The sequence below is a fragment of the Limanda limanda genome, chromosome 4 (genome assembly GCF_963576545.1).
Source record: "Limanda limanda chromosome 4, fLimLim1.1, whole genome shotgun sequence".
NCBI classification, from domain to species: domain Eukaryota; kingdom Metazoa; phylum Chordata; class Actinopteri; order Pleuronectiformes; family Pleuronectidae; genus Limanda; species Limanda limanda.
In genome coordinates this window covers 31,480,787-31,490,032 of record NC_083639.1, presented here as the reverse complement: position 1 = coordinate 31,490,032, position 9,246 = coordinate 31,480,787, and the positions used below count along the sequence as shown (strand labels likewise).

At 42.3% G+C, this 9,246-nt stretch overlaps 1 long non-coding RNA gene across 1 annotated transcript; it reads right to left on the bottom strand.

The window, feature by feature from the left end:
* Positions 1-3,216: 3,216 nt before the first annotated feature.
* LOC133000563 (uncharacterized) lies at positions 3,217-8,674 on the bottom strand. The gene is made up of 3 exons (XR_009678207.1): positions 8,643-8,674; positions 4,630-4,738; positions 3,217-3,432 (listed from the first exon to the last, which is right to left on the bottom strand). It is a non-coding gene; the product is annotated as an uncharacterized LOC133000563 (long non-coding RNA).
* Positions 8,675-9,246: the final 572 nt, after the last annotated feature.

The window sequence follows — 9,246 nt, the reverse complement described above, 5'->3', positions numbered from 1 at the left end:
TATTCAAAATGGAGTTTATGTTAATGACCATGTGGCCTGAGCCCACAATGGCGGTCGCCACATGAATTACACAAAGGGATTTTCAGACAAAGAGAATTTCTTATCTCTGCTTGGCTTCGGGGCCGAAATGCTTCCAGATGTGTTCAGCCTCTCTAAGTATAGATTTATCTATATGACATGAACTGTATATACAGATCGGAACGTTTGTGTAAAAATAGTTCAGGAGAAGAGAGAGAGAGAGAGAGAGAGAGAGAGAGAGAGCGTGCAAGGAGAGAACGAACTCTGAAAAATATGCCATAGATAAGTTATCAGTGGTTTCAACCCTCAGCCCTCAGGCGAACGTTGTGGGCTGAGGTTCTGATCGGTAAAATCACTGCAGACTCACACAGACGTTAACAGCACGGCCGGAAGCTTTCCTCGCGGCCCTATTCACTGTAACACAAAACATTGCCGTCAGACCGGAAACCGGAAGTGGCAGCTCGGAGTAGCCGGCTCGTCACGGCTAAAACAATGAAGAAACACGGAGGTTCCACAAGCAAATACACTCAAGTATTAAACAAAACGCTACGTATTAAACAAAACGCTACGTATTAAAACTAACATCTGCCCAGACAGTTTCGCCTCTTACTGCGACCGTGGTTTCATGGGGTGCGTGCGCGTTCCGCGCGGATATCCCGGAAGTCCAGTGAATAGCTCGTAGTCTCTTAGGCGAGCTCCCGCTGGTCCGCCTGGAACAGCGGGCGTCGCGCAGGGCTGAAGAGGAGCGGATTTTCTCGTGCTGCCTCGACGGGATGCCGGCGTCCTTCTTCTTCAGGGATATGCGGCTGCGTGGAGCCGGTTGAAGATCGTGTGGGAAAAAGAATAAAAGTCCGTGTCTCACTCGTCTCGCGAGTGAGATTCCTGTTTGTTCTTTTCAAGTTAAAACAGCGAAAATGTCCTTTCAAAATAAAACCTCGACTGAGATAAAAGAAGAATAATGGAATGAATTCAAATAAACGTCTTATCGCCTCCATTAGCTTGCTGAGTCGTGTAGTAAGACCTCAAGAGGCCGAGTTGCAACTTGAGCAGTGGAGTGGAAAAGAGGACAAAGAGAGAGTTAGTCATTCCCTCCTTAAATTTGCTGGGATGACTAGTAGGACCCCGGGGGGGTCCAGTTGCAGCGTCAGCATCAGAGTAAAAGAGACAGATTTCTGGGAGCACACCGGTTTTGTTGTACCTGGGAGGTACCTGCCCCCTGGAGGAGGGGTCAAGGGTCAGTGTTGCCCTCAGCCAATTAGATGTCAGGGTCCCAACCTTAGTGGGCGGGGATTCAACCTCAGTGGGCGTTTCAGGATCCCAGTGGGGGTCCCTGAAGGACACAGGAAATGCTTATCTCCATGTGGGTTTTTTTATGTGAGGGGTTTCTCTAGACTGGTCTCAAGCTTTATTATTGTCTGCTGGTCAGCACACTGGGAGTCTCCCCCAACACTGACATTAAAAGTCATATTAGTTTCCAGAGAAGAATCAGTGCAGATCTCTGAAGGTCGTCGCTGTGGGTTTGGAGTCGAGCTTCACGTGACTCAGTCTTCCTTTAACTTGCCTGTTGTTGCCTTTCATTTCTAATGTTCTCTTTTATTAAGAACAATATATGTATACACACACATATATATGTATATATCTGTAGGTGAATTAAACATATCAGAAGTAGCCTGGGCAGAGTGAAGAAGTTCCACTAAGACCACGTGTAGGGAGGTTTTATCAGAGATAGCTTTAAGAAAGATTCAAATCAGTTTGTGTTTCTTATAAAGAAAAAGACCTTTTGTGTAAATACAGTTTGATTTTTTGGGGTTTTTTGACTAAATGGGTTGATTATAAAATCAAAATGAAAAAAATCTGTCCTTTGCTCCTCACCACTACCTGATGCACCTGTGGACTTTATTGTAGTTTCATAGACTCATCATGTTTCCAGTCAAACGTCAGCTCATGTAAATATAAAGAAAAGTTGAAAAGTTTTGTATTTATTTCTTATTTCAGATCCTCATCATCTGCACATGAGGCATTTTATGACGATGCTTATACTGAATAGGAAAGTTTGAGTTACTGGTTATTCTGTGATTCAGTTTTATTCATGTAAACAGAAGTGTTTTATTCATGTTCGGTTCAGTTTGACTGTCCCATGCCAATTATACCAATAACACAACGTTCTGTTAACAATGAAACGTCAATAAAAGTCAAACCTTCATGGACTGTGGCTGGTTTCTCATTGAGCTCAGGGATATTATCCAGATCTCATTTATTTTGTCTCATACATTAATTAATTTATTAATTAATTATTTAGGCTGTTTTCTGAAAAATGCTGTAAACCTTTTATATTTAATTTATTTTTGACATATCTGTTCCTTTTCATTGCTCGTTGTTCTCATCGTGGGATGAAGCACAAAACTTAAACTGTCTCTGATCGAACTCAAACACCTGATCATCACTTTCATGATTATCATAACTCTGAGCATTTCATAGTTTCTCCATCGACCTGATTCCAGACGAACGAACAGCTTCGGGGCGTCTGTGACATTCTGTTCAGGATCAATCCGCCACATGTGCAGGACACATCTGCCTGCTGGTGATTTGCTGGAATGTCCCTTTAGAGATGAATATGCATCGTGTGAAACCAGCGTCCAGTGACTCACTCCTGCAGCTTCTCATTTCATTCTGTTTGATGTCACTTTCATTTTTCCAGACTGCGGCTAAATACATCATTTGTTCTTCATGTCTGTTTGATGAATTGTTCTGTTGACAACTGGTGTCAGTGCAGAGCGACAAATGTTGTGTGTTGGACCTGCAGCTACACAAGGACACACGTGCACATGTGTGTCTGAAATGATTTGTCCTGAACATCATCAGTGTTCATTGAATCAGTATTTTAAGTAAATAACAAAAGGGTTTTGTGTTGTTTCATTTAATATCCTCAGGGAAATTATCATCAGGTTTTCTTCACTTTCCAAAATCCTGTTTTTGACATAAAGATGCAGGTAAAAAGAAAAGTGGATGAATCAGGAACTGGAAACACAAACACACGGACGTGGTTTTATCTGTTCAGAGCTGTTTATAGAATATTTGATTTTATACTCTCTTCTTTGGTCCCAGTAGTTTTACTGAAGAATCACTCGTTCATGTGGCAGAGCTCACATCTGTTACACCTTTGTTTTCAGATAAAGAAACAATAGAAAAGTGGATTCATCTGTTTCATCAGGTGTTCGGACCTGGAGCCGTTAACTCGTCATTAACGCTGCAGGACTTTATTTCAAGAATAACATAACACAGCTTGTGTAAGGGACTCGTTCTTCAGAGGTGGAGCTGCTGCACCAGAACCAGGTCAGTACCAGTTAGTGCAGGAGATCATGAAACACATGTCGTCCACCTTCCTGTTTCCCATCATGCACTGGGGCAGCTCTCCTGTGGAAGAATGCAGCGTTATCGAAACACAGCGTTCATCAGACAGTTCAATAATCTGACATCAGTGAATATGAGCTGCAGTGGGAGGAGTACACAGATCACTCAGATCTTTACTGAAGTAAAAGTACCAGTAATGTAGAAATACATTACAAGTAAAGGTCCAGCTTACAGCCTATAAGCCAATCACAGAGCTCCACATCATCTAAAGTGGACTGCAGTAGGAACACGCCCCCTTTTCCTAAAGGCCGTCCAGCGAGGACAAAGAGTAAGAAACATTTTAATCTGTGGAACCGAGTTTCTGATCTGAGTTTAATTCAAAGTGAAGATGAGATGTGTCATCGGTTCATAATGAACCTGATTGATGCTGGTTTATATTCGATATTTAGTTCAAATAGTACAAAACATCAGCAGTGAGAGTTAAAGCTTCACTTTAATTATTGATTATTGAATTATCTTGTGATTTTATGTTGAAACTTTCCATTGGAACCGGACGAATGAATGAAATGTTGTTTTGGAGTTTTAATATGAGGACTGGGAGAGAAAATATTAGAAATAACCAAAGTGGGATTAGAAACCAGAAACAAAGCTATGCTACATTAATGTGTTTTCATTTCTGAGATGTTTCTGAGATCCTCCGACGTTTCTCACTTGTGTGCGATCGTATTCTTTCTACTACTCAACATGTTTGGGTCCGACTCGTTAACAACAACAGGAAAACATCGGGTCCATTCCTGTGACGTCTTCATCTCCTACGTGTACGGCTCCTCTTCTTCATCCTGAGATATTTATTATAAATTATATTTATTTCATGTTAGAAACCTCGTCCACACGTCCACTCCCTCACTGGGAAGCTTCCACACATCGTCCTGCTGCTTCCTCACATGGACTCTGACATGTTACACACATGTTACCAGGAGGAGAAGATCCAGAACATCCAGAGACACTGACTCAGACATTTGTTCTCACACACAGAACACGTGAGGAACATGGGAGGAACATGTCAGGATTTCAGTGCATTTCTGAAAGCATCTTTATCTATTATATTTTTACTGTCCTGTCGTTCTGTATATTTTTTTTGTTAAGTCTTGAGATGAAACGTAGAAGTGGAGTAAAAACTACTTCCCTCTGAAATGTGCTGGTGAGTAACGGAGAGAACTGAGTAAAAGTACTTAGTTACTCTCTGATGTGAGGACCAACCTCCAGAGGCGTCGACGGACTCGTGATGTTTTTCATCCTCGTCTTCTCTCTCCTCGGTCTCCTCCTCGCCGCTCTGCTCTCCGCCCATCACAGGAAGTCACAGCTGGTGCTGAACACACAGGGACACACACATTGTGTAGTAGTTTAGTTTATGAACCGTAACACAAAGTGAAGCCCAAACTAAACCCACAGCGTTCAGAGAACTCTCCCTCTCCGTTGTGCTGTTGTAACTCTCTCAGAATCTGAAATACTCTTTTGATCCAGAAGGTTTCACTTTGGGTTCACATTGAAATGAGCAGCAGGAACTCTGAGGTTCACGACCAAGAGCCACAACAAGACGCCAAGACGCCAGCATCACCACGGCGACTATGAGCCTCAAAGCTCCACAGGGGGAAAGTCAGAGGAGAAATCATCAGAGCAGTCTCATCGACTCGAATCTTAAAGAGACGCAGGAAGCTTTCAGGAGCGAGGGAGCAGAGACAGATCTGGATGGAGAGGAAGAGAGATGGAGATAGAGAGGAAGGGGGGGGGGGGCGGAGGGAGATCACAGCCTCCCCTGTTATCGGCTCGGACGTCTCTCATCCTGTCCACAATGATCCGTCCAGGCTCCAATCCAATCAAACGCAGCACAATCAGGTTAGCGGACGCCGCTGATGGGATCATCTCGCTCGGCTTCACACTTCACACGATCGCTGGGTGAGACGCGGAAGCTTTCAGGGCCGGCTGCAATGCATGCTGGGAAATTGCACATGACGGGGACGGATTTCAGACGTCGTCCTACAGGAGACAAATGTAAAGAACAAGATGAAGACGCCCGACGGCACAGCAGGCCTGCAGCTGAACACTGATCCTAACTGAGGATTCATCTATTGATTATTTATCATCTTGAATTGATTATAAATTATATTCTTGATCTGGAAATCCTGATCCTGATGGCGTCAGCTGATCGAGGACGATGATCACAACAAGATGAACATCATGTCTCCTCACATCTTCTACCATCACTTGTGTCTGCTCCTCCATTAACCTGAGTTTACTAACATCGTCCTCATGGTTTCTCTTCCTCCTCGGACGAGATGTTGATGAAGACGAGTATTTTGGTGATAAAGTTTAAACACTGAATGAAATGACGTCATTTAAAGGTGACGATCACGAGTTATTAAAGTGATGAACAGAGCAGCGGCAAAATGACAAAGACTAAAAACACTTACAACACTTTAAGTAAATCTGCCATCTTTGATAGTTTTTCTAGAGAACGTGTTTTCTTGTGGATCTGAGCTTCACCTCCTTCATTCATGAACTTCCGAGCCTCTCGATCAGAACTCAGTCGCCTCACTTCCTCTCCACAGCTGCTGGAGAGAGAGAGCCGAGCTAAATATAGCTCCTTCTGTCAGCTCCTGTTCTGCTGTGACTCCGCCTCCTTATCTCCGTCACCGCTCGAGCTCGATTCGCCCGGAGACAAAGTGAATCTGTTTCCTCAGCCCCCCCCATCGCTCCTCACCTCCGCTGTTTCCAGACAGGAACTCCGGACGATGTCCAGAACATCGGGCCTGGACATTATCTGCACTTTGTGTTTCTCATCTGGGACATTGATCTTCAGTGTGAAGAGGCGGAGCCAAAACCTGCGTCTCCGTTATAATCATTGCTATGAAAGGTTCAGCGTGAAGGAGTCGTTCACATGTTCAGGTATCGAACATGTCAACGTAAAAAGTCCACTTGTCTACGAAACCTTAAGATGTCATGCAAGATAATTAGTGACATCTAGTGGTGAAGTCACGAATTACAAACCAAAAACCACTCAGACGTGAATCTCCGGACTTCAGTGCAGGTCTGAAATCAGCTCTGTTGGTTCTCTGACACTTTCAGGGTCGGTAGTTTGATTCCTGGAGCGATTCTGCTCACGACGGGCTACATGAATTCATGGAAGGAGAATTTTCTATTAAACGTGTTTTGTTTCCTTATCCTTCAGTGACTGAAACTCGTCGACATGAATGGAGTTCACCCACGAGGAGATAATTCAGATAAATCAGTGTTCGAATTACGTGGGAGCCAGAGGGGGCTGAGCTCCCATAGAGTGAGGACTAGCTCCCATGAAAGCAACAAAGTCAAAAATCTGAGGGGGTCTCTCATATCTGAAGTAGGGGTGCAACGATTAGTCAACGTCGTCTACAAAAATCGATGACAAAAATAGTCGAATTTACTCGTCGATGAATCGTTGGTTACGTCATAGTTTCTCGTGCCGTGCAGCTGAACTAAAAGTCGTTTTACCGGAGGTGCTGATTGAATTAGCTGAGGAGTGAGCCATCTCGCTTCCTTCCTCTCTCTGAAAGCCGTGCATGTGCAATAGCGACAGAACATGGACCAATGGGTGCGTCCGTTCCAGCGCACCAGGAAGTCAAAAGATCAGGAGAACTTCACTCTTAACATGGCCCGAAAAAAACTACCTGCAATATCTGTGCAGCGGACCTGCTCTCCAGGGCAGCAGTTTGAGATCGTAACGGAGACGATGCGGACTCGCCTCAGTAAGATGTTATAGTATATGAACGTATATACCTGTGTAAACCTGTGCGCAGTATTCTAGAATCCATTACAAAAATATGGTTTAAAACATTTTTTTAACGAGTTTAAAAGCGTTATGTTATCCTATTGCCTGACAAACGTCTTTTTTTTCATCACAACTATTTAGTCCGAAGAAGACTGTAGTTTGGTTTGTGGATGTTTATATTGCTGTTATTTTCCCTGTCATTTTTGTTAACAGGAAAAATGGATTCTTGATTTTAAATTAATATTTTTTTATTAGCACTTTACCTGTCCTTGGTTTTAAATTGAAAAAAGCTTGATTTTTCTTTTCTTTTCTTTTGTGTCAACAGTACCCTTATATGCAGCAAAGTTTATTAAAAGACATTTTTTATTAATGAAGTATTGACCTTTTATTGTCTTTATTTTCAGTCATCACATGCCTCGAACAACCTCAAGCAAAATTTAAAAGCTGTTTGCTAAATAAGAGCAATTGAGAATTTGTGTCATTCATAATGACAATAATAATCGTGACTAATCGACTATCAGAATAGTCGTTATTTGCAGCCCAGATCTGAAGGTGTCTGCCATATGTGACATTGTAATTTAATGTTAAATAAAGCTCATTATCCATCCCTGTGTGGTCTCTTACCATTAAGACGTTAAATTAGAATAGTATACCATACCACGGGACATAGCCAGACCGTAGCCTACCTGACGCCCATGAACCCAGCATGACTGCACTTCACCCCCACACCACTAGACTGGAGCAAATCGCATAGTAGACATAGTAGCATAGTAACAATTTGACAGGTCATAAAGTCAGAAGAAGAAGTCGTGTGCTTTTAGCTTGACATGCTTTTGAGATAAATACATCTACATTTAAAAGAAACATCACTGTCAGTTATGCCACTGAAAAAAAGGCCACCGGAACCGAATTAATATTCGTCCCTGACAAGTTTCGGGTTAACAGCGAAATAAACTAAAAATAGTAGAAGATTTAGGATCCGAAAATATGGGTTTCCTCTCCGATTTGGCAGTAATGAAATTAAATATATATGGACTATTACAATCAATAATACATTGAAGTTAATTAAAATAAATCAATTCCTGTACAAAAATGTCTCTGTTGTGTGCGTGCGTCAAGTTATATACAGCCTATGACTACCGTGCGCAAAAGCGCTGCTCGCGCCTAGGCTATTTAATTGTATAGCCTTGGTAGGCTTTGTGCGCGGTGCGCCAACTTTTTTATGAGATAGAGACCCCCTTAGAGACAAAAAGATAATTCGAACCCTGAGATAAATCATTTCACACCAGCAGATTAATTACAGCCCAGTTACTGAAGCCAGAGTGTCTCCTCCTCCTCCTCCTCCTTCTCCTCCTCTTCCTCTTCCTCCTCCTCCTCTTCCTCCTCCCCCTCCTCCTCCTCCTCCTCCTCCTCCTCCTGCCACATCCTTTCATCTGATCAGCTAATGACCGATTATCACAGAAATTACCTCATTTGCTGGATTCAGCTTCTTAAATCTGACAGGAAACAGAACAAGGCATCTGAAGGTTTGGTAGATTATAACGTGAATCTATTCATGTTGTTTTTATCAGTATTAGTTTGACATGATGCAGAGAGAATAAATAATTCACTAATCTAGAAAATAATCAATTAAAAAAATGTACAATGTAACAAATTCATTCTTGTACATAAATATTACTTTGACACAAACCAAAATGGTTGCAAAACCCTATTAACGACAAGGCTCAATTTACACTAACTGTGTTATGGTTTCAAATCTGTAATATCAGTAATTAGCTGCTTCACTGTGAGTGAAACGATTCAACAAAGTGAGTAAAGAATAAAAGGGAGTTCAGAAACACTCAATCTGTATTTCTATCATCATTTCATATTTCTGACTTTATTAATAATCTCATTCAATGTAAATGTGCTCTCCATGTTGTGTTGATTAACAGAGATCCCGAGCTGCTCTGAACAGAAGCAGACCAACAGTAAATTCACATTCAAACCAGTTCTTATTTAACCATTAGAGTTTAACTGTTAAGGTAAATGTGCCTGGAATTATTAGCCCGAGCACTGACAGGTGAGGCCCT